The following is a 21,707-nucleotide window of genomic DNA, read 5'->3' as shown; positions in this document are numbered from 1 at the left end:
ACCTGTTAGCTCAGGTGAGTTTAAAAGGCTGCTGTTGATAACAAGGGCATTTGCTAAATAGATGGTGTGTGTGCAACAATATACTGAAAGGTCAATTATATTGTGCAGCTTATCTCACCACCTGTAGTTATTTAGGTGAAAGCTCCAAAATGCTTGCCTAATATGTCTGTTTATCCAAAAGGAAGTAAAAAGGGAGAGCTAGAAAGATAGCATTGCATCACATTACATGGCAATGCAATGCACAGTTGCTGAAGTTGAACCAAAATGAGCTTGTAATCTGGCTTCTGCAACTTTGAACATGAAAAATCCAATGAGGAGAAGAAAAGCAAAGCCAAAGAGTCCATCCCAAAATCCGACAAACAAGCAAAATCAACAAAAAACATTGAATTCAATTCTTTCTGATTTTAGAAACTGCATTAAAGAAGGGGTGCACCGGTCCTGGAGATACTGCAATACCAGGTCAATGCGTGGAGTGGACAGAGCAAGCTCTTTTTCCATCTCCCTGTTCTAAAAATCCATTTAATATATGGTCCCCAGATAGGGGACGAATCAGATATTAAACTGATAAGAACAGATACTACACTTGATCTTAGCCAAAAGGCCGAGAAGCGATAACCAGAATTGGTTTCAAACTACGGAGCCACCCAAGGATCCTGAAAAGTCCATTTGTGGAGATGAGCTCCTGGACTCCCGTTAAGAAGACATGTTGTCAACCTCTAGATCCCTTACATGCCTGCACTTTTCGGCTTGCTGCTGCTGCAATCCACGCGTTTTAGATCTGCATAACTCCACCTCTTTAAACACAGCACCTTCACCCCCTGCTGTTCCCACCCGCCTCAACACCGTTGGAAGGGAGGAGAACCAATTAAGGCGGGGGGTGGGGTGGAACGAGCAGCTGTCTACCCTTAGCAGGAGGGCTCCTGATTACATACCTCTCCTGCTGCTGCTGCTGCTGGCTGTCCAGCAGCAGACTGAAGGTGGCTGCTGCTGTGCACAGGTATATAAAGGCTCAGAGCCTATTATGACACGCGCAGCCAGCGTTCCATTGCCACATTCCATCTACTGCAGGCAGGATACCTGGCTGGCTGAATGTCGCTGAGAAGCTCACAGAGACCGCCATAAGCAACAGTTTAACAGAATGCCACAGACTAATCAACCAAACTTTTTGGGTTGGGTTCTCTTTTATAGTCTGCAGGCATTAAATGAAAGAAGTCAGTGTTCCAGCAGAAGGAGACAACGTTTCAGAAAAGGCATTGTAGCAAACCAAAAAAGAAATTTTAAGCGCAGCAGAGTAACCAGCGCACATACCTGTTAGCTCAGGTGAGTTTAAAAGGCTGCTGTTGATAACGGGCATTTGCTAAATAGATGGTGTGTGTGCAACAATATACTGAAAGGTCAATTATATTGTGCAGCTTATCTCACCACCTGTAGTTATTTAGGTGAAAGCTCCAAAATGCTTGCCTAATATGTCTGTTTATCCAAAAGGAAGTAAAAAGGGAGAGCTAGAAAGATAGCATTGCATCACATTACATGGCAATGCAATGCACAGTTGCTGAAGTTGAACCAAAATGAGCTTGTAATCTGGCTTCTGCAACTTTGAACATGAAAAATCCAATGAGGAGAAGAAAAGCAAAGCCAAAGAGTCCATCCCAAAATCCGACAAACAAGCAAAATGAACAAAAAACATTGAATTCAATTCTTTCTGATTTTAGAAACTGCATTAAAGAAGGGGTGCACCGGTCCTGGAGATACTGCAATACCAGGTCAATGCGTGGAGTGGACAGAGCAAGCTCTTTTTCCATCTCCCTGTTCTAAAAATCCATTTAATATATGGTCCCCAGATAGGGGACGTATCAGATATTAAACTGATAAGAACAGATACTACACTTGATCTTAGCCAAAAGGCCGAGAAGCGATAACCAGAATTGGTTTCAAACTACGGAGCCACCCAAGGATCCTGAAAAGTCCATTTGTGGAGATGAGCTCCTGGACTCCCGTTAAGAAGACATGTTGTCAACCTCTAGATCCCTTACATGCCTGCACTTTTCGGCTTGCTGCTGCTGCAATCCACGCGTTTTAGATCTGCATAACTCCACCTCTTTAAACACAGCACCTTCACCCCCTGCTGTTCCCACCCGCCTCAACACCGTTGGAAGGGAGGAGAACCAATTAAGGCGGGGGGTGGGGTGGAACGAGCAGCTGTCTACCCTTAGCAGGAGGGCTCCTGATTATGTGACACCCCAGGGGTCTGGTTGCCACAGTGATAGAGATATTACGTCTGAGAGCAGGTGGGAGGTCCTTTGGTCAGGGATCCTGTGCATGCCACACCTCCTGCCCAGTCTTGGGAGGGGAAGGACTTCCCCTATATAAACCTGGGGCTGAGGCAGAGTAGGGAGTTCTGAGAGGAGAAGACAGGGAGCAGAGCTGCTCTATGGGCTCTGCTCCACAGGCAGGCCCTGTCCAGGGGCCTGAGCCTGGAGACAAGTGGAGTAGAGACAAGAAGCAGCATAGGAAACAGCAGAGTTACAAGGAGTCAGGGGCTGGCAGCTGCAGAGCTCGCCCTGACTAAGAAGACTTCTTTCCGGACCCGGAGTCCGAGGCTGTGGGGGCTAACTCTTACCCAGCAGCAGAATCCGTCAGGCAGGGGATTTCAGGTCCTCTGGCCCAGAAGCCCGAAGGCACGGTCACATGCGTGGGACCAGCACCGCCATCGTGGAGCGGAAGCCATTAGAAGGCCCCGAGTCACCGGCCATACGGGTGAGCACCACACGGTACACTCAGGGACGTGGGCTACTTACATCAGCTTCTAGCAAGGTAGCCAGAAGAGTACAGTCAGTTTGGGAGGCCTACAACTACGCCTGGCCAGGGGAGATCCCATCTGCTCAAGGACTGACCAGGCCCCGTTCGCTAGCAAGTACTCCGGGAGGGTCTATCGTTGTTACCAGTAAAGACCCTGAACTACACCGTACCGTCTCTGAGTGGTTCCTGCTACCCCCATCATCCACGTCGGCTGCCCTGAGACCATACCCCTCCCGTTGGGGGTTATACTATCACGCTGCATAATCCTACCATCGGCCTCAGCGGTCTGCCCCGCAGCAGCAGCTCCCTGGCTGCACTCAACGGGTGGCGTAGTCATCAACTATTTACTACTAGCAGACTGCCGTCCAGTTTGACTCCCTGGGCACGGACCGGGTCACCGCCACGAGACTACAACCCTCCACGGATCCGGCTCCGGGTAAGCTCCCGCGTGCGCACCGCAGCGCGACACAGGCCCAGGGGCGCGTCAACTTTGGCGTAGTCGGCAGGATCTCGTGCCCGCAACCACCGGGTACTGCGTGCCTGAAAAGCAAAGACTGTTCAAACTTACCAGTGGTGAAGATTCCCGCTATCCGTGGAGGTTTCCCGCCATCCGGCGCCATCTTCTACCTTCTTCCCGCCATCCGCAAAGTTTTCCCGCCATCCGGCGCCATCTTCGACCTTCTTCCCGCCATCCGTGGAGTTTTCCCGCCATTGGACGCCATCTTGAGGACGCCGCGCGGGAAGAAGAGGGGCGTGGACTCCGAAAGCGCGCGAGAACTGAAGCCCCGCCTCACGTCCGGACGTTGCGTAAGGTCCTGGAAGGAGCCCAGCAGACGCCAACGTCACAGAAGCGCGACGCCAGGTCCTCTACCCCGACGATTGACTGCGGAGCCGCGGCCTACGGAAGAGGATCTCCGGAAGGTAGGCCACGGTCCACTAGGGGGGAGGAGGACACCAGGAACGGACAGCAAGATGGCGGACCGGCAGCAGACTAAGCTGCCCAGCATCGGCAGTGCCCCAGTCGTCGCCGGCCCCGACCAGCGCTGGGAGAAGACGCGTGACGCAGGAGCGGTCGCGGGAGCAGGTAAGAGGAGTCTCCCTGTCCCGGACGCTGCCAGCGTCAGCCTGCTCCCGGGCCCCCTGGTGGAGCCGCCGATTTCGGGCGCTGCAGACACCGACCTGCTCCAGCCCCCGCAACAAGCCCTGCGGCCAAGCCCTCCAGCCCTGGGCACTACCACCACCAGCCCGCGCCCAGGCCCAAAGTTGCACCCTCTGACCCCGGGCGTCATCAACGGCGACCCTCTCCACGCCTGGTCGCAAGGCCTGAACTCCCCAGGTGCAAAAGGACTGTACGCCCTCCACGTTAACCAAGGAGGAGCTGCAGTACTACCAATACGAGGAAAGCCAAGAGGACCCGGACGGGTCTGAAGCCTACACACAAGAAGGAGCAGGAGGATGCCGTTACTGAAGTACGGTAAAGTGGAACTGTACATAGTTACCCGTAGGGGTACTTGTGTTGCTAATTAAAATATGGTCCCCGTTGGGACAAGTGTGAACTGTTCCCGTGTGTCCCCTATCCTTAACCAGGCTGAGGACTGTGAGCAGCCATCCCATCTCCCCACAGGCTGAGGACTGTGAGCAGCCAATCCTTATCCCCACTGGCCGAGGACTGAGAGCGGCCATATCTTGTAAATATTATGTGTTTCCAGTTATTTATAGGAGTCCTTGGTGGATTTACCGGGAATCCTTTGTACAGTTAGTGGAGCGTAACCCAGGATGGACTAAAAGACTGTTAAGGACTCGGGGTAGGACAGACCCCTACCTGGTTACGTCTCCCTGTTTTGGTGAAATGGACACCTTGCTTTCTTCAAAGACTGCACCCGGTTACGGACACGCCGTGACCAGCTTTATGCGTTTCCTTATTGTAATGTTATTGTTTATACTTTGTTATGTTACAAAAATATGTTTAGTCCCGGACTACTAAATTTCACTAGGGGGGAATGTGACACCCCAGGGGTCTGGTTGCCACAGTGATAGAGATATTACGTCTGAGAGCAGGTGGGAGGTCCTTTGGTCAGGGATCCTGTGCATGCCACACCTCCTGCCCAGTCTTGGGAGGGGAAGGACTTCCCCTATATAAACCTGGGGCTGAGGCAGAGTAGGGAGTTCTGAGAGGAGAAGACAGGGAGCAGAGCTGCTCTATGGGCTCTGCTCCACAGGCAGGCCCTGTCCAGGGGCCTGAGCCTGGAGACAAGTGGAGTAGAGACAAGAAGCAGCATAGGAAACAGCAGAGTTACAAGGAGTCAGGGGCTGGCAGCTGCAGAGCTCGCCCTGACTAAGAAGACTTCTTTCCGGACCCGGAGTCCGAGGCTGTGGGGGCTAACTCTTACCCAGCAGCAGAATCCGTCAGGCAGGGGATTTCAGGTCCTCTGGCCCAGAAGCCCGAAGGCACGGTCACACGCGTGGGACCAGCACCGCCATCGTGGAGCGGAAGCCATTAGAAGGCCCCGAGTCACCGGCCATACGGGTGAGCACCACACGGTACACTCAGGGACGTGGGCTACTTACATCAGCTTCTAGCAAGGTAGCCAGAAGAGTACAGTCAGTTTGGGAGGCCTACAACTACGCCTGGCCAGGGGAGATCCCATCTGCTCAAGGACTGACCAGGCCCCGTTCGCTAGCAAGTACTCCGGGAGGGTCTATCGTTGTTACCAGTAAAGACCCTGAACTACACCGTACCGTCTCTGAGTGGTTCCTGCTACCCCCATCATCCACGTCGGCTGCCCTGAGACCATACCCCTCCCGTTGGGGGTTATACTATCACGCTGCATAATCCTACCATCGGCCTCAGCGGTCTGCCCCGCAGCAGCAGCTCCCTGGCTGCACTCAACGGGTGGCGTAGTCATCAACTATTTACTACTAGTAGACTGCCGTCCAGTTTGACTCCCTGGGCACGGACCGGGTCACCGCCACGAGACTACAACCCTCCACGGATCCGGCTCCGGGTAAGCTCCCGCGTGCGCACCGCAGCGCGACACAGGCCCAGGGGCGCGTCAATTACATACCTCTCCTGCTGCTGCTGCTGCTGGCTGTCCAGCAGCAGACTGAAGGTGGCTGCTGCTGTGCACAGGTATATAAAGGCTCAGAGCCTATTATGACACGCGCAGCCAGCGTTCCATTGCCACATTCCATCTACTGCAGGCAGGATACCTGGCTGGCTGAATGTCGCTGAGAAGCTCACAGAGACCGCCATAAGCAACAGTTTAACAGAATGCCACAGACTAATCAACCAAACTTTTTGGGTTGGGTTCTCTTTTATAGTCTGCAGGCATTAAATGAAAGAAGTCAGTGTTCCAGCAGAAGGAGACAACGTTTCAGAAAAGGCATTGTAGCAAACCAAAAAAGAAATTTTAAGCGCAGCAGAGTAACCAGCGCACATACCTGTTAGCTCAGGTGAGTTTAAAAGGCTGCTGTTGATAACAAGGGCATTTGCTAAATAGATGGTGTGTGTGCAACAATATACTGAAAGGTCAATTATATTGTGCAGCTTATCTCACCACCTGTAGTTATTTAGGTGAAAGCTCCAAAATGCTTGCCTAATATGTCTGTTTATCCAAAAGGAAGTAAAAAGGGAGAGCTAGAAAGATAGCATTGCATCACATTACATGGCAATGCAATGCACAGTTGCTGAAGTTGAACCAAAATGAGCTTGTAATCTGGCTTCTGCAACTTTGAACATGAAAAATCCAATGAGGAGAAGAAAAGCAAAGCCAAAGAGTCCATCCCAAAATCCGACAAACAAGCAAAATGAACAAAAAACATTAAATTCAATTCTTTCTGATTTTAGAAACTGCATTAAAGAAGGGGTGCACCGGTCCTGGAGATACTGCAATACCAGGTCAATGCGTGGAGTGGACAGAGCAAGCTCTTTTTCCATCTCCCTGTTCTAAAAATCCATTTAATATATGGTCCCCAGATAGGGGACGTATCAGATATTAAACTGATAAGAACAGATACTACACTTGATCTTAGCCAAAAGGCCGAGAAGCGATAACCAGAATTGGTTTCAAACTACGGAGCCACCCAAGGATCCTGAAAAGTCCATTTGTGGAGATGAGCTCCTGGACTCCCGTTAAGAAGACATGTTGTCAACCTCTAGATCCCTTACATGCCTGCACTTTTCGGCTTGCTGCTGCTGCAATCCACGCGTTTTAGATCTGCATAACTCCACCTCTTTAAACACAGCACCTTCACCCCCTGCTGTTCCCACCCGCCTCAACACCGTTGGAAGGGAGGAGAACCAATTAAGGCGGGGGGTGGGGTGGAACGAGCAGCTGTCTACCCTTAGCAGGAGGGCTCCTGATTACATACCTCTCCTGCTGCTGCTGCTGCTGGCTGTCCAGCAGCAGACTGAAGGTGGCTGCTGCTGTGCACAGGTATATAAAGGCTCAGAGCCTATTATGACACGCGCAGCCAGCGTTCCATTGCCACATTCCATCTACTGCAGGCAGGATACCTGGCTGGCTGAATGTCGCTGAGAAGCTCACAGAGACCGCCATAAGCAACAGTTTAACAGAATGCCACAGACTAATCAACCAAACTTTTTGGGTTGGGTTCTCTTTTATAGTCTGCAGGCATTAAATGAAAGAAGTCAGTGTTCCAGCAGAAGGAGACAACGTTTCAGAAAAGGCATTGTAGCAAACCAAAAAAGAAATTTTAAGCGCAGCAGAGTAACCAGCGCACATACCTGTTAGCTCAGGTGAGTTTAAAAGGCTGCTGTTGATAACAAGGGCATTTGCTAAATAGATGGTGTGTGTGCAACAATATACTGAAAGGTCAATTATATTGTGCAGCTTATCTCACCACCTGTAGTTATTTAGGTGAAAGCTCCAAAATGCTTGCCTAATATGTCTGTTTATCCAAAAGGAAGTAAAAAGGGAGAGCTAGAAAGATAGCATTGCATCACATTACATGGCAATGCAATGCACAGTTGCTGAAGTTGAACCAAAATGAGCTTGTAATCTGGCTTCTGCAACTTTGAACATGAAAAATCCAATGAGGAGAAGAAAAGCAAAGCCAAAGAGTCCATCCCAAAATCCGACAAACAAGCAAAATGAACAAAAAACATTGAATTCAATTCTTTCTGATTTTAGAAACTGCATTAAAGAAGGGGTGCACCGGTCCTGGAGATACTGCAATACCAGGTCAATGCGTGGAGTGGACAGAGCAAGCTCTTTTTCCATCTCCCTGTTCTAAAAATCCATTTAATATATGGTCCCCAGATAGGGGACGTATCAGATATTAAACTGATAAGAACAGATACTACACTTGATCTTAGCCAAAAGGCCGAGAAGCGATAACCAGAATTGGTTTCAAACTACGGAGCCACCCAAGGATCCTGAAAAGTCCATTTGTGGAGATGAGCTCCTGGACTCCCGTTAAGAAGACATGTTGTCAACCTCTAGATCCCTTACATGCCTGCACTTTTCGGCTTGCTGCTGCTGCAATCCACGCGTTTTAGATCTGCATAACTCCACCTCTTTAAACACAGCACCTTCACCCCCTGCTGTTCCCACCCGCCTCAACACCGTTGGAAGGGAGGAGAACCAATTAAGGCGGGGGTGGGGTGGAACGAGCAGCTGTCTACCCTTAGCAGGAGGGCTCCTGATTACATACCTCTCCTGCTGCTGCTGCTGCTGGCTGTCCAGCAGCAGACTGAAGGTGGCTGCTGCTGTGCACAGGTATATAAAGGCTCAGAGCCTATTATGACACGCGCAGCCAGCGTTCCATTGCCACATTCCATCTACTGCAGGCAGGATACCTGGCTGGCTGAATGTCGCTGAGAAGCTCACAGAGACCGCCATAAGCAACAGTTTAACAGAATGCCACAGACTAATCAACCAAACTTTTTGGGTTGGGTTCTCTTTTATAGTCTGCAGGCATTAAATGAAAGAAGTCAGTGTTCCAGCAGAAGGAGACAACGTTTCAGAAAAGGCATTGTAGCAAACCAAAAAAGAAATTTTAAGCGCAGCAGAGTAACCAGCGCACATACCTGTTAGCTCAGGTGAGTTTAAAAGGCTGCTGTTGATAACAAGGGCATTTGCTAAATAGATGGTGTGTGTGCAACAATATACTGAAAGGTCAATTATATTGTGCAGCTTATCTCACCACCTGTAGTTATTTAGGTGAAAGCTCCAAAATGCTTGCCTAATATGTCTGTTTATCCAAAAGGAAGTAAAAAGGGAGAGCTAGAAAGATAGCATTGCATCACATTACATGGCAATGCAATGCACAGTTGCTGAAGTTGAACCAAAATGAGCTTGTAATCTGGCTTCTGCAACTTTGAACATGAAAAATCCAATGAGGAGAAGAAAAGCAAAGCCAAAGAGTCCATCCCAAAATCCGACAAACAAGCAAAATGAACAATAAACATTGAATTCAATTCTTTCTGATTTTAGAAACTGCATTAAAGAAGGGGTGCACCGGTCCTGGAGATACTGCAATACCAGGTCAATGCGTGGAGTGGACAGAGCAAGCTCTTTTTCCATCTCCCTGTTCTAAAAATCCATTTAATATATGGTCCCCAGATAGGGGACGTATCAGATATTAAACTGATAAGAACAGATACTACACTTGAAATTAGCCAAAAGGCCGAGAAGCGATAACCAGAATTGGTTTCAAACTACGGAGCCACCCAAGGATCCTGAAAAGTCCATTTGTGGAGATGAGCTCCTGGACTCCCGTTAAGAAGACATGTTGTCAACCTCTAGATCCCTTACATGCCTGCACTTTTCGGCTTGCTGCTGCTGCAATCCACGCGTTTTAGATCTGCATAACTCCACCTCTTTAAACACAGCACCTTCACCCCCTGCTGTTCCCACCCGCCTCAACACCGTTGGAAGGGAGGAGAACCAATTAAGGCGGGGGGTGGGGTGGAACGAGCAGCTGTCTACCCTTAGCAGGAGGCCTCCTGGTTACATACCTCTCCTGCTGCTGCTGCTGCTGGCTGTCCAGCAGCAGACTGAAGGTGGCTGCTGCTGTGCACAGGTATATAAAGGCTCAGAGCCTATTATGACACGCGCAGCCAGCGTTCCATTGCCACATTCCATCTACTGCAGGCAGGATACCTGGCTGGCTGAATGTCGCTGAGAAGCTCACAGAGACCGCCATAAGCAACAGTTTAACAGAATGCCACAGACTAATCAACCAAACTTTTTGGGTTGGGTTCTCTTTTATAGTCTGCAGGCATTAAATGAAAGAAGTCAGTGTTCCAGCAGAAGGAGACAACGTTTCAGAAAAGGCATTGTAGCAAACCAAAAAAGAAATTTTAAGCGCAGCAGAGTAACCAGCGCACATACCTGTTAGCTCAGGTGAGTTTAAAAGGCTGCTGTTGATAACAAGGGCATTTGCTAAATAGATGGTGTGTGTGCAACAATATACTGAAAGGTCAATTATATTGTGCAGCTTATCTCACCACCTGTAGTTATTTAGGTGAAAGCTCCAAAATGCTTGCCTAATATGTCTGTTTATCCAAAAGGAAGTAAAAAGGGAGAGCTAGAAAGATAGCATTGCATCACATTACATGGCAATGCAATGCACAGTTGCTGAAGTTGAACCAAAATGAGCTTGTAATCTGGCTTCTGCAACTTTGAACATGAAAAATCCAATGAGGAGAAGAAAAGCAAAGCCAAAGAGTCCATCCCAAAATCCGACAAACAAGCAAAATGAACAAAAAACATTGAATTCAATTCTTTCTGATTTTAGAAACTGCATAAAAGAAGGGGTGCACCGGTCCTGGAGATACTGCAATACCAGGTCAATGCGTGGAGTGGACAGAGCAAGCTCTTTTTCCATCTCCCTGTTCTAAAAATCCATTTAATATATGGTCCCCAGATAGGGGACGTATCAGATATTAAACTGATAAGAACAGATACTACACTTGATCTTAGCCAAAAGGCCGAGAAGCGATAACCAGAATTGGTTTCAAACTACGGAGCCACCCAAGGATCCTGAAAAGTCCATTTGTGGAGATGAGCTCCTGGACTCCCGTTAAGAAGACATGTTGTCAACCTCTAGATCCCTTACATGCCTGCACTTTTCGGCTTGCTGCTGCTGCAATCCACGCGTTTTAGATCTGCAAAACTCCACCTCTTTAAACACAGCACCTTCACCCCCTGCTGTTCCCACCCGCCTCAACACCGTTGGAAGGGAGGAGAACCAATTAAGGCGGGGGGTGGGGTGGAACGAGCAGCTGTCTACCCTTAGCAGGAGGGCTCCTGATTACATACCTCTCCTGCTGCTGCTGCTGCTGCTGGCTGTCCAGCAGCAGACTGAAGGTGGCTGCTGCTGTGCACAGGTATATAAAGGCTCAGAACCTATTATGACACGCGCAGCCAGCGTTCCATTGCCACATTCCATCTACTGCAGGCAGGATACCTGGCTGGCTGAATGTCGCTGAGAAGCTCACAGAGACCGCCATAAGCAACAGTTTAACAGAATGCCACAGACTAATCAACCAAACTTTTTGGGTTGGGTTCTCTTTTATAGTCTGCAGGCATTAAATGAAAGAAGTCAGTGTTCCAGCAGAAGGAGACAACGTTTCAGAAAAGGCATTGTAGCAAACCAAAAAAGAAATTTTAAGCGCAGCAGAGTAACCAGCGCACATACCTGTTAGCTCAGGTGAGTTTAAAAGGCTGCTGTTGATAACAAGGGCATTTGCTAAATAGATGGTGTGTGTGCAACAATATACTGAAAGGTCAATTATATTGTGCAGCTTATCTCACCACCTGTAGTCATTTAGGTGAAAGCTCCAAAATGCTTGCCTAATATGTCTGTTTATCCAAAAGGAAGTAAAAAGGGAGAGCTAGAAAGATAGCATTGCATCACATTACATGGCAATGCAATGCACAGTTGCTGAAGTTGAACCAAAATGAGCTTGTAATCTGGCTTCTGCAACTTTGAACATGAAAAATCCAATGAGGAGAAGAAAAGCAAAGCCAAAGAGTCCATCCCAAAATCCGACAAACAAGCAAAATGAACAAAAAACATTGAATTCAATTCTTTCTGATTTTAGAAACTGCATTAAAGAAGGGGTGCTCCGGTCCTGGAGATACTGCAATACCAGGTCAATGCGTGGAGTGGACAGAGCAAGCTCTTTTTCCATCTCCCTGTTCTAAAAATCCATTTAATATATGGTCCCCAGATAGGGGACGTATCAGATATTAAACTGATAAGAACAGATACTACACTTGATCTTAGCCAAAAGGCCGAGAAGCGATAACCAGAATTGGTTTCAAACTACGGAGCCACCCAAGGATCCTGAAAAGTCCATTTGTGGAGATGAGCTCCTGGACTCCCGTTAAGAAGACATGTTGTCAACCTCTAGATCCCTTACATGCCTGCACTTTTCGGCTTGCTGCTGCTGCAATCCACGCGTTTTAGATCTGCATAACTCCACCTCTTTAAACACAGCACCTTCACCCCCTGCTGTTCCCACCCGCCTCAACACCGTTGGAAGGGAGGAGAACCAATTAAGGCGGGGGGTGGGGTGGAACGAGCAGCTGTCTACCCTTAGCAGGAGGGCTCCTGATTACATACCTCTCCTGCTGCTGCTGCTGCTGGCTGTCCAGCAGCAGACTGAAGGTGGCTGCTGCTGTGCACAGGTATATAAAGGCTCAGAGCCTATTATGACACGCGCAGCCAGCGTTCCATTGCCACATTCCATCTACTGCAGGCAGGATACCTGGCTGGCTGAATGTCGCTGAGAAGCTCACAGAGACCGCCATAAGCAACAGTTTAACAGAATGCCACAGACTAATCAACCAAACTTTTTGGGTTGGGTTCTCTTTTATAGTCTGCAGGCATTAAATGAAAGAAGTCAGTGTTCCAGCAGAAGGAGACAACGTTTCAGAAAAGGCATTGTAGCAAACCAAAAAAGAAATTTTAAGCGCAGCAGAGTAACCAGCGCACATACCTGTTAGCTCAGGTGAGTTTAAAAGGCTGCTGTTGATAACAAGGGCATTTGCTAAATAGATGGTGTGTGTGCAACAATATACTGAAAGGTCAATTATATTGTGCAGCTTATCTCACCACCTGTAGTTATTTAGGTGAAAGCTCCAAAATGCTTGCCTAATATGTCTATTTATCCAAAAGGAAGTAAAAAGGGAGAGCTAGAAAGATAGCATTGCATCACATTACATGGCAATGCAATGCACAGTTGCTGAAGTTGAACCAAAATGAGCTTGTAATCTGGCTTCTGCAACTTTGAACATGAAAAATCCAATGAGGAGAAGAAAAGCAAAGCCAAAGAGTCCATCCCAAAATCCGACAAACAAGCAAAATGAACAAAAAACATTGAATTCAATTCTTTCTGATTTTAGAAACTGCATTAAAGAAGGGGTGCTCCGGTCCTGGAGATACTGCAATACCAGGTCAATGCGTGGAGTGGACAGAGCAAGCTCTTTTTCCATCTCCCTGTTCTAAAAATCCATTTAATATATGGTCCCCAGATAGGGGACGTATCAGATATTAAACTGATAAGAACAGATACTACACTTGATCTTAGCCAAAAGGCCGAGAAGCGATAACCAGAATTGGTTTCAAACTACGGAGCCACCCAAGGATCCTGAAAAGTCCATTTGTGGAGATGAGCTCCTGGACTCCCGTTAAGAAGACATGTTGTCAACCTCTAGATCCCTTACATGCCTGCACTTTTCGGCTTGCTGCTGCTGCAATCCACGCGTTTTAGATCTGCATAACTCCACCTCTTTAAACACAGCACCTTCACCCCCTGCTGTTCCCACCCGCCTCAACACCGTTGGAAGGGAGGAGAACCAATTAAGGCGGGGGGTGGGGTGGAACGAGCAGCTGTCTACCCTTAGCAGGAGGGCTCCTGATTACATACCTCTCCTGCTGCTGCTGCTGCTGGCTGTCCAGCAGCAGACTGAAGGTGGCTGCTGCTGTGCACAGGTATATAAAGGCTCAGAGCCTATTATGACACGCGCAGCCAGCGTTCCATTGCCACATTCCATCTACTGCAGGCAGGATACCTGGCTGGCTGAATGTCGCTGAGAAGCTCACAGAGACCGCCATAAGCAACAGTTTAACAGAATGCCACAGACTAATCAACCAAACTTTTTGGGTTGGGTTCTCTTTTATAGTCTGCAGGCATTAAATGAAAGAAGTCAGTGTTCCAGCAGAAGGAGACAACGTTTCAGAAAAGGCATTGTAGCAAACCAAAAAAGAAATTTTAAGCGCAGCAGAGTAACCAGCGCACATACCTGTTAGCTCAGGTGAGTTTAAAAGGCTGCTGTTGATAACAAGGGCATTTGCTAAATAGATGGTGTGTGTGCAACAATATACTGAAAGGTCAATTATATTGTGCAGCTTATCTCACCACCTGTAGTTATTTAGGTGAAAGCTCCAAAATGCTTGCCTAATATGTCTGTTTATCCAAAAGGAAGTAAAAAGGGAGAGCTAGAAAGATAGCATTGCATCACATTACATGGCAATGCAATGCACAGTTGCTGAAGTTGAACCAAAATGAGCTTGTAATCTGGCTTCTGCAACTTTGAACATGAAAAATCCAATGAGGAGAAGAAAAGCAAAGCCAAAGAGTCCATCCCAAAATCCGACAAACAAGCAAAATGAACAAAAAACATTGAATTCAATTCTTTCTGATTTTAGAAACTGCATTAAAGAAGGGGTGCACCGGTCCTGGAGATACTGCAATACCAGGTCAATGCGTGGAGTGGACAGAGCAAGCTCTTTTTCCATCTCCCTGTTCTAAAAATCCATTTAATATATGGTCCCCAGATAGGGGACGTATCAGATATTAAACTGATAAGAACAGATACTACACTTGATCTTAGCCAAAAGGCCGAGAAGCGATAACCAGAATTGGTTTCAAACTACGGAGCCACCCAAGGATCCTGAAAAGTCCATTTGTGGAGATGAGCTCCTGGACTCCCGTTAAGAAGACATGTTGTCAACCTCTAGATCCCTTACATGCCTGCACTTTTCGGCTTGCTGCTGCTGCAATCCACGCGTTTTAGATCTGCATAACTCCACCTCTTTAAACACAGCACCTTCACCCCCTGCTGTTCCCACCCGCCTCAACACCGTTGGAAGGGAGGAGAACCAATTAAGGCGGGGGGTGGGGTGGAACGAGCAGCTGTCTACCCTTAGCAGGAGGGCTCCTGATTACATACCTCTCCTGCTGCTGCTGCTGCTGGCTGTCCAGCAGCAGACTGAAGGTGGCTGCTGCTGTGCACAGGTATATAAAGGCTCAGAGCCTATTATGACACGCGCAGCCAGCGTTCCATTGCCACATTCCATCTACTGCAGGCAGGATACCTGGCTGGCTGAATGTCGCTGAGAAGCTCACAGAGACCGCCATAAGCAACAGTTTAACAGAATGCCACAGACTAATCAACCAAACTTTTTGGGTTGGGTTCTCTTTTATAGTCTGCAGGCATTAAATGAAAGAAGTCAGTGTTCCAGCAGAAGGAGACAACGTTTCAGAAAAGGCATTGTAGCAAACCAAAAAAGAAATTTTAAGCGCAGCAGAGTAACCAGCGCACATACCTGTTAGCTCAGGTGAGTTTAAAAGGCTGCTGTTGATAACAAGGGCATTTGCTAAATAGATGGTGTGTGTGCAACAATATACTGAAAGGTCAATTATATTGTGCAGCTTATCTCACCACCTGTAGTTATTTAGGTGAAAGCTCCAAAATGCTTGCCTAATATGTCTGTTTATCCAAAAGGAAGTAAAAAGGGAGAGCTAGAAAGATAGCATTGCATCACATTACATGGCAATGCAATGCACAGTTGCTGAAGTTGAACCAAAATGAGCTTGTAATCTGGCTTCTGCAACTTTGAACATGAAAAATCCAATGAGGAGAAGAAAAGCAAAGCCAAAGAGTCCATCCCAAAATCCGACAAACAAGCAAAATGAACAAAAAACATTGAATTCAATTCTTTCTGATTTTAGAAACTGCATTAAAGAAGGGGTGCACCGGTCCTGGAGATACTGCAATACCAGGTCAATGCGTGGAGTGGACAGAGCAAGCTCTTTTTCCATCTCCCTGTTCTAAAAATCCATTTAATATATGGTCCCCAGATAGGGGACGTATCAGATATTAAACTGATAAGAACAGATACTACACTTGATCTTAGCCAAAAGGCCGAGAAGCGATAACCAGAATTGGTTTCAAACTACGGAGCCACCCAAGGATCCTGAAAAGTCCATTTGTGGAGATGAGCTCCTGGACTCCCGTTAAGAAGACATGTTGTCAACCTCTAGATCCCTTACATGCCTGCACTTTTCGGCTTGCTGCTGCTGCAATCCACGCGTTTTAGATCTGCATAACTCCACCTCTTTAAACACAGCACCTTCACCCCCTGCTGTTCCCACCCGCCTCAACACCGTTGGAAGGGAGGAGAACCAATTAAGGCGGGGGGTGGGGTGGAACGAGCAGCTGTCTACCCTTAGCAGGAGGGCTCCTGATTACATACCTCTCCTGCTGCTGCTGCTGCTGGCTGTCCAGCAGCAGACTGAAGGTGGCTGCTGCTGTGCACAGGTATATAAAGGCTCAGAGCCTATTATGACACGCGCAGCCAGCGTTCCATTGCCACATTCCATCTACTGCAGGCAGGATACCTGGCTGGCTGAATGTCGCTGAGAAGCTCACAGAGACCGCCATAAGCAACAGTTTAACAGAATGCCACACACTAATCAACCAAACTTTTTGGGTTGGGTTCTCTTTTATAGTCTGCAGGCATTAAATGAAAGAAGTCAGTGTTCCAGCAGAAGGAGACAACGTTTCAGAAAAGGCATTGTAGCAAACCAAAAAAGAAATTTTAAGCGCAGCAGAGTAACCAGCGCACATACCTGTTAGCTCAGGTGAGTTTAAAAGGCTGCTGTTGATAACAAGGGCATTTGCTAAATAGATGGTGTGTGTGCAACAATATACTGAAAGGTCAATTATATTGTGCAGCTTATCTCACCACCTGTAGTTATTTAGGTGAAAGCTCCAAAATGCTTGCCTAATATGTCTGTTTATCCAAAAGGAAGTAAAAAGGGAGAGCTAGAAAGATAGCATTGCATCACATTACATGGCAATGCAATGCACAGTTGCTGAAGTTGAACCAAAATGAGCTTGTAATCTGGCTTCTGCAACTTTGAACATGAAAAATCCAATGAGGAGAAGAAAAGCAAAGCCAAAGAGTCCATCCCAAAATCCGACAAACAAGCAAAATGAACAAAAAACATTGAATTCAATTCTTTCTGATTTTAGAAACTGCATTAAAGAAGGGGTGCACCGGTCCTGGAGATACTGCAATACCAGGTCAATGCGTGGAGTGGACAGAGCAAGCTCTTTTTCCATCTCCCTGTTCTAAAAATCCATTTAATATATGGTCCCCAGATAGGGGACGTATCAGATATTAAACTGATAAGAACAGATACTACACTTGATCTTAGCCAAAAGGCCGAGAAGCGATAACCAGAATTGGTTTCAAACTACGGAGCCACCCAAGGATCCTGAAAAGTCCATTTGTGGAGATGAGCTCCTGGACTCCCGTTAAGAAGACATGTTGTCAACCTCTAGATCCCTTACATGCCTGCACTTTTCGGCTTGCTGCTGCTGCAATCCACGCGTTTTAGATCTGCATAACTTCACCTCTTTAAACACAGCACCTTCACCCCCTGCTGTTCCCACCCGCCTCAACACCGTTGGAAGGGAGGAGAACCAATTAAGGCGGGGGGTGGGGTGGAACGAGCAGCTGTCTACCCTTAGCAGGAGGGCTCCTGATTACATACCTCTCCTGCTGCTGCTGCTGGCTGTCCAGCAGCAGACTGAAGGTGGCTGCTGCTGTGCACAGGTAAATAAAGGCTCAGAGCCTATTATGACACGCGCAGCCAGCGTTCCATTGCCACATTCCATCTACTGCAGGCAGGATACCTGGCTGGCTGAATGTCGCTGAGAAGCTCACAGAGACCGCCATAAGCAACAGTTTAACAGAATGCCACAGACTAATCAACCAAACTTTTTGGGTTGGGTTCTCTTTTATAGTCTGCAGGCATTAAATGAAAGAAGTCAGTGTTCCAGCAGAAGGAGACAACGTTTCAGAAAAGGCATTGTAGCAAACCAAAAAAGAAATATTAAGCGCAGCAGAGTAACCAGCGCACATACCTGTTAGCTCAGGTGAGTTTAAAAGGCTGCTGTTGATAACAAGGGCATTTGCTAAATAGATGGTGTGTGTGCAACAATATACTGAAAGGTCAATTATATTGTGCAGCTTATCTCACCACCTGTAGTTATTTAGGTGAAAGCTCCAAAATGCTTGCCTAATATGTCTGTTTATCCAAAAGGAAGTAAAAAGGGAGAGCTAGAAAGATAGCATTGCATCACATTACATGGCAATGCAATGCACAGTTGCTGAAGTTGAACCAAAATGAGCTTGTAATCTGGCTTCTGCAACTTTGAACATGAAAAATCCAATGAGGAGAAGAAAAGCAAAGCCAAAGAGTCCATCCCAAAATCCGACAAACAAGCAAAATGAACAAAAAACATTGAATTCAATTCTTTCTGATTTTAGAAACTGCATTAAAGAAGGGGTGCACCGGTCCTGGAGATACTGCAATACCAGGTCAATGCGTGGAGTGGACAGAGCAAGCTCTTTTTCCATCTCCCTGTTCTAAAAATCCATTTAATATATGGTCCCCAGATAGGGGACGTATCAGATATTAAACTGATAAGAACAGATACTACACTTGATCTTAGCCAAAAGGCCGAGAAGCGATAACCAGAATTGGTTTCAAACTACGGAGCCACCCAAGGATCCTGAAAAGTCCATTTGTGGAGATGAGCTCCTGGACTCCCGTTAAGAAGACATGTTGTCAACCTCTAGATCCCTTACATGCCTGCACTTTTCGGCTTGCTGCTGCTGCAATCCACGCGTTTTAGATCTGCATAACTCCACCTCTTTAAACACAGCACCTTCACCCCCTGCTGTTCCCACCCGCCTCAACACCGTTGGAAGGGAGGAGAACCAATTAAGGCGGGGGGTGGGGTGGAACGAGCAGCTGTCTACCCTTAGCAGGAGGGCTCCTGATTACATACCTCTCCTGCTGCTGCTGCTGCTGGCTGTCCAGCAGCAGACTGAAGGTGGCTGCTGCTGTGCACAGGTATATAAAGGCTCAGAGCCTATTATGACACGCGCAGCCAGCGTTCCATTGCCACATTCCATCTACTGCAGGCAGGATACCTGGCTGGCTGAATGTCGCTGAGAAGCTCACAGAGACCGCCATAAGCAACAGTTTAACAGAATGCCACAGACTAATCAACCAAACTTTTTGGGTTGGGTTCTCTTTTATAGTCTGCAGGCATTAAATGAAAGAAGTCAGTGTTCCAGCAGAAGGAGACAACGTTTCAGAAAAGGCATTGTAGCAAACCAAAAAAGAAATTTTAAGCGCAGCAGAGTAACCAGCGCACATACCTGTTAGCTCAGGTGAGTTTAAAAGGCTGCTGTTGATAACAAGGGCATTTGCTAAATAGATGGTGTGTGTGCAACAATATACTGAAAGGTCAATTATATTGTGCAGCTTATCTCACCACCTGTAGTTATTTAGGTGAAAGCTCCAAAATGCTTGCCTAATATGTCTGTTTATCCAAAAGGAAGTAAAAAGGGAGAGCTAGAAAGATAGCATTGCATCACATTACATGGCAATGCAATGCACAGTTGCTGAAGTTGAACCAAAATGAGCTTGTAATCTGGCTTCTGCAACTTTGAACATGAAAAATCCAATGAGGAGAAGAAAAGCAAAGCCAAAGAGTCCATCCCAAAATCCGACAAACAAGCAAAATGAACAAAAAACATTGAATTCAATTCTTTCTGATTTTAGAAACTGCATTAAAGAAGGGGTGCACCGGTCCTGGAGATACTGCAATACCAGGTCAATGCGTGGAGTGGACAGAGCAAGCTCTTTTTCCATCTCCCTGTTCTAAAAATCCATTTAATATATGGTCCCCAGATAGGGGACGTATCAGATATTAAACTGATAAGAACAGATACTACACTTGATCTTAGCCAAAAGGCCGAGAAGCGATAACCAGAATTGGTTTCAAACTACGGAGCCACCCAAAGATCCTGAAAAGTCCATTTGTGGAGATGAGCTCCTGGACTCCCGTTAAGAAGACATGTTGTCAACCTCTAGATCCCTTACATGCCTGCACTTTTCGGCTTGCTGCTGCTGCAATCCACGCGTTTTAGATCTGCATAACTTCACCTCTTTAAACACAGCACCTTCACCCCCTGCTGTTCCCACCCGCCTCAACACCGTTGGAAGGGAGGAGAACCAATTAAGGCGGGGGGTGGGGTGGAACGAGCAGCTGTCTACCCTTAGCAGGAGGGCTCCTGATTACATACCTCTCCTGCTGCTGCTGCTGCTGGCTGTCCAGCAGCAGACTGAAGGTGGCTGCTGCTGTGCACAGGTAAATAAAGGCTCAGAGCCTATTATGACACGCGCAGCCAGCGTTCCATTGCCACATTCCATCTACTGCAGGCAGGATACCTGGCTGGCTGAATGTCGCTGAGAAGCTCACAGAGACCGCCATAAGCAACAGTTTAACAGAATGCCACAGACTAATCAACCAAACTTTTTGGGTTGGGTTCTCTTTTATAGTCTGCAGGCATTAAATGAAAGAAGTCAGTGTTCCAGCAGAAGGAGACAACGTTTCAGAAAAGGCATTGTAGCAAACCAAAAAAGAAATTTTAAGCGCAGCAGAGTAACCAGCGCACATACCTGTTAGCTCAGGTGAGTTTAAAAGGCTGCTGTTGATAACAAGGGCATTTGCTAAATAGATGGTGTGTGTGCAACAATATACTGAAAGGTCAATTATATTGTGCAGCTTATCTCACCACCTGTAGTTATTTAGGTGAAAGCTCCAAAATGCTTGCCTAATATGTCTGTTTATCCAAAAGGAAGTAAAAAGGGAGAGCTAGAAAGATAGCATTGCATCACATTACATGGCAATGCAATGCACAGTTGCTGAAGTTGAACCAAAATGAGCTTGTAATCTGGCTTCTGCAACTTTGAACATGAAAAATCCAATGAGGAGAAGAAAAGCAAAGCCAAAGAGTCCATCCCAAAATCCGACAAACAAGCAAAATGAACAAAAAACATTGAATTCAATTCTTTCTGATTTTAGAAACTGCATTAAAGAAGGGGTGCACCGGTCCTGGAGATACTGCAATACCAGGTCAATGCGTGGAGTGGACAGAGCAAGCTCTTTTTCCATCTCCCTGTTCTAAAAATCCATTTAATATATGGTCCCCAGATAGGGGACGTATCAGATATTAAACTGATAAGAACAGATACTACACTTGATCTTAGCCAAAAGGCCGAGAAGCGATAACCAGAATTGGTTTCAAACTACGGAGCCACCCAAGGATCCTGAAAAGTCCATTTGTGGAGATGAGCTCCTGGACTCCCGTTAAGAAGACATGTTGTCAACCTCTAGATCCCTTACATGCCTGCACTTTTCGGCTTGCTGCTGCTGCAATCCACGCGTTTTAGATCTGCATAACTCCACCTCTTTAAACACAGCACCTTCACCCCCTGCTGTTCCCACCCGCCTCAACACCGTTGGAAGGGAGGAGAACCAATTAAGGCGGGGGGTGGGGTGGAACGAGCAGCTGTCTACCCTTAGCAGGAGGGCTCCTGATTACATACCTCTCCTGCTGCTGCTGCTGCTGGCTGTCCAGCAGCAGACTGAAGGTGGCTGCTGCTGTGCACAGGTATATAAAGGCTCAGAGCCTATTATGACACGCGCAGCCAGCGTTCCATTGCCACATTCCATCTACTGCAGGCAGGATACCTGGCTGGCTGAATGTCGCTGAGAAGC

At 47.3% G+C, this 21,707-nt stretch overlaps 14 non-coding genes across 14 annotated transcripts; all 14 read right to left on the bottom strand.

The window, feature by feature from the left end:
• Positions 1-422: 422 nt before the first annotated feature.
• LOC141217579 (U2 spliceosomal RNA) lies at positions 423-613 on the bottom strand. The gene has a single exon (XR_012286409.1). It is a non-coding gene; the product is annotated as a U2 spliceosomal RNA (small nuclear RNA).
• A 1,113-nt stretch (positions 614-1,726) lies between these two features.
• LOC141217392 (U2 spliceosomal RNA) lies at positions 1,727-1,917 on the bottom strand. The gene has a single exon (XR_012286229.1). It is a non-coding gene; the product is annotated as a U2 spliceosomal RNA (small nuclear RNA).
• A 4,743-nt stretch (positions 1,918-6,660) lies between these two features.
• Positions 6,661-6,851, bottom strand: LOC141217391 (U2 spliceosomal RNA). The gene has a single exon (XR_012286228.1). It is a non-coding gene; the product is annotated as a U2 spliceosomal RNA (small nuclear RNA).
• Positions 6,852-7,966: 1,115 nt separating this feature from the next.
• LOC141217389 (U2 spliceosomal RNA) lies at positions 7,967-8,157 on the bottom strand. Its single transcript, XR_012286226.1, has one exon. It is a non-coding gene; the product is annotated as a U2 spliceosomal RNA (small nuclear RNA).
• Positions 8,158-9,271: 1,114 nt separating this feature from the next.
• Positions 9,272-9,462, bottom strand: LOC141217595 (U2 spliceosomal RNA). Its single transcript, XR_012286424.1, has one exon. It is a non-coding gene; the product is annotated as a U2 spliceosomal RNA (small nuclear RNA).
• A 1,115-nt stretch (positions 9,463-10,577) lies between these two features.
• LOC141217388 (U2 spliceosomal RNA) lies at positions 10,578-10,768 on the bottom strand. The gene has a single exon (XR_012286225.1). It is a non-coding gene; the product is annotated as a U2 spliceosomal RNA (small nuclear RNA).
• A 1,118-nt stretch (positions 10,769-11,886) lies between these two features.
• On the bottom strand, positions 11,887-12,077 carry LOC141217561 (U2 spliceosomal RNA). Its single transcript, XR_012286392.1, has one exon. It is a non-coding gene; the product is annotated as a U2 spliceosomal RNA (small nuclear RNA).
• Positions 12,078-13,192: 1,115 nt separating this feature from the next.
• On the bottom strand, positions 13,193-13,383 carry LOC141217560 (U2 spliceosomal RNA). The gene has a single exon (XR_012286391.1). It is a non-coding gene; the product is annotated as a U2 spliceosomal RNA (small nuclear RNA).
• Positions 13,384-14,498: 1,115 nt separating this feature from the next.
• On the bottom strand, positions 14,499-14,689 carry LOC141217387 (U2 spliceosomal RNA). Its single transcript, XR_012286224.1, has one exon. It is a non-coding gene; the product is annotated as a U2 spliceosomal RNA (small nuclear RNA).
• A 1,115-nt stretch (positions 14,690-15,804) lies between these two features.
• On the bottom strand, positions 15,805-15,995 carry LOC141217385 (U2 spliceosomal RNA). Its single transcript, XR_012286223.1, has one exon. It is a non-coding gene; the product is annotated as a U2 spliceosomal RNA (small nuclear RNA).
• Positions 15,996-17,110: 1,115 nt separating this feature from the next.
• Positions 17,111-17,301, bottom strand: LOC141217384 (U2 spliceosomal RNA). Its single transcript, XR_012286222.1, has one exon. It is a non-coding gene; the product is annotated as a U2 spliceosomal RNA (small nuclear RNA).
• A 1,112-nt stretch (positions 17,302-18,413) lies between these two features.
• Positions 18,414-18,604, bottom strand: LOC141217383 (U2 spliceosomal RNA). Its single transcript, XR_012286221.1, has one exon. It is a non-coding gene; the product is annotated as a U2 spliceosomal RNA (small nuclear RNA).
• A 1,115-nt stretch (positions 18,605-19,719) lies between these two features.
• LOC141217382 (U2 spliceosomal RNA) lies at positions 19,720-19,910 on the bottom strand. The gene has a single exon (XR_012286220.1). It is a non-coding gene; the product is annotated as a U2 spliceosomal RNA (small nuclear RNA).
• A 1,115-nt stretch (positions 19,911-21,025) lies between these two features.
• LOC141217381 (U2 spliceosomal RNA) lies at positions 21,026-21,216 on the bottom strand. Its single transcript, XR_012286219.1, has one exon. It is a non-coding gene; the product is annotated as a U2 spliceosomal RNA (small nuclear RNA).
• Between the last annotated feature and the right edge of the window lie 491 nt (positions 21,217-21,707).

Source organism: Phyllobates terribilis, unplaced genomic scaffold (genome assembly GCF_046119375.1).
Source record: "Phyllobates terribilis strain yellow unplaced genomic scaffold, ASM4611937v1 Scaffold_241__1_contigs__length_2998254, whole genome shotgun sequence".
Lineage (NCBI taxonomy): Eukaryota > Metazoa > Chordata > Amphibia > Anura > Dendrobatidae > Phyllobates > Phyllobates terribilis.
The sequence above is the reverse complement of the archived record's forward strand: the minus strand, read 5'-3'. Positions and strand labels throughout refer to the sequence as shown.